Genomic DNA, 2500 nt, shown 5'->3' with positions numbered 1-2500 from the left:
AAAATTTTAAAAAATCCCGAACCGCAAAAAGTTTCGAAAATCATGAAAAATAGAAAACGAGTCATCTTCCAACGAAACTTCACGTGAAGGCTTAGGGGACCATTGTATGAATTTACAAGCCATAAAAATGGCATTGGCACGGCAGAAATTTGAAGATGTGCCTAAACCCACCAGGGCCCAGCGTGTGCCGATGGTGCTCGAGGCAAGCGCCCGCACCAGGGCCCAGCGTGTGCCGACGGTGGTCGAGGCAACCGCCCGCACCAGGGCCGATAGTGTGCCAATGGTGCTCGAGGCAACCTGTCGCACCAGGGCCCAGCGTGTGCCGATGGTGATCGAGGCAACCTGCCGCACCAGGGCCCAGCGTGTGCCGATGCTGGTCGAGGCAAGCGCCCGCACCAGCGCCCAGCGTGTGCCGATGGTGCTCGAGGCAACCGACCGCACCAGGGCCCAGCGTGTGCCGATGGTGCTCGAGGCAACCTGCCGCACCAGGGCCCAGCGTGTGCCGATGGCGCTCGAGGCAAGCTCCCGCACCAGGGCCCAGCGTGTGCCGATGGTGCTCGAGGCAACCTGCCGCACCAGGGCCCAGCGTGTGCGGATGGTGCTCGAGGCAAGCGCCCGCACCAGGGCCCAGCGTGTGCCGATGGTGGTCGAGGCAACCGCCCGCACCAGGGCCCAGCGTGTGCCGATGGTGGTCGAGGCAACCTGCCGCACCAGGGCCCAGCGTGTGCCGATGGTGCTCGAGGCAACCGACCGCACCAGGGCCGAGCGTGTGCCGATGGTGGTCGAGGCAAGCGCCCGCACCAGGGCCCAGCGTGTGCCGATGGTGGTCGAGGCTGCCGATGATGGTCGAGGCAACCTGCCGCACCAGGGCCCAGCGTGTGCCGATGGTGCTCGAGGCAACCGACCGCACCAGGGCCGAGCGTGTGCCGATGGTGCTCGAGGCAAGCGCCCGCACCAGGGCCCAGCGTGTGCCGATGGTGGTCGAGGCAACCTGCCGCACCAGGGCCCAGCGTGTGCCGATGGTGGTCGAGGCAAGCGCCCGCACCGGGGCCCAGCGTGTGCCGATGGTGGTCGAGGCAAGCGCCCGCACCGGGGCCCAGCGTGTGCCGATGGTGGTCGAGGCAACCGCCCGCACCAGGGCCCAGCGTGTGCCGATGGTGGTCGAGGCAACCTGCCGCACCAGGGCCCAGCGTGTGCCGATGGTGCTCGAGGCAACCGACCGCACCAGGGCGGAGCGTGTGCCGATGGTGGTCGAGGCAACCGCCCGCACCAGGGCCCAGCGTGTGCCGATGGTGGTCGAGGCTGCCGATGGTGGTCGAGGCAACCTGCCGCACCAGGGCCCAGCGTGTGCCGATGGTGGTCGAGGCAACCGACCGCACCAGGGCCGAGCGTGTGCCGATGGTGCTCGAGGCAAGCTGCCGCACCAGGGCCCAGCGTGTGCCGATGGTGGTCGAGGCAACCGCCCGCACCAGGGCCCAGCGTGTGCCGATGGTGATCGAGGCAACCGACCGCACCAGGGCCCAGCGTGTGCCGATGGTGCTCGAGGCAACCTGCCGCACCAGGGCGGAGCGTGTGCCGATGGTGGTCGAGGCAAGCGCCCGCACCAGGGCCCAGCGTGTGCCGATGGTGGTCGAGGCAACCGACCGCACCAGGGCCCAGCGTGTGCCGATGGTGCTCGAGGCAACCTGCCGCACCAGGGCCCAGCGTGTGCCGATGGTGGTCGAGGCAAGCGCCCGCACCAGGGCCCAGCGTGTGCCGATGGTGGTCGAGGCAAGCGCCCGCACCAGGGCCCAGCGTGTGCCGATGGTGCTCGAGGCAACCGACCGCACCAGGGCCGAGCGTGTGCCGATGGTGGTCGAGGCAAGCGCCCGTACCAGGGCCCAGCGTGTGCCGATGGTGATCGAGGCAAGCGCCCGCACCAGGGCCCAGCGTGTGCCGATGGCAGTGCCCAGCGTGTGCCGATGGTGGTCGAGGCAAGCGCCCGCACCAGTGCCCAGCGTGTGCCGATGGTGGTCGAGGCAAGCGCCCGCACCAGGGCCCAGCTTTTGCCGATGGTGATCGAGGCAACCGGCCGCTCCAGGGCCCAGCGTGTGCCGATGGTTATCGGGGCAACCGGCCGCACCAGGGCCCAGGGTCTGCCGATGGTGCTCGAGGCAACCGCCCGCACCAAGGCTCAGCATGTGCCGCTGGTGATCGAGGCAACAACCCACACCAGGGCCCAGCTTGTGCCGATGGCGGTCGAGGCAAGTGCCCGTACCGAAGGGCAGCCTATGCCGATGATGGTCGATGCATGTGCCATCACCATGCGTCATCATGTGCCATTGATGGTCGAGGCCTTGGCCGAAGTTCGATTTTGAGCCACGGTGCCCATGCTTGGCTCCAGCATGTGCTGGTGCCGCATTTTTTTCACTCGGGACAGCATCGCCGGAGCATCGCCGGAGTACCGCCGGAGAACCTGACCGGCGGCATTGGGGTTCCGGCGATTGGGAGGGGGGCCGGG

This window comes from Durio zibethinus, unplaced genomic scaffold (genome assembly GCF_047325235.1).
Source record: "Durio zibethinus cultivar Kanyao isolate XHJ-2024 unplaced genomic scaffold, ASM4732523v1 HiC_scaffold_402, whole genome shotgun sequence".
Classification (NCBI taxonomy): domain Eukaryota; kingdom Viridiplantae; phylum Streptophyta; class Magnoliopsida; order Malvales; family Malvaceae; genus Durio; species Durio zibethinus.
This window is presented reverse-complemented; position numbering follows the sequence as displayed.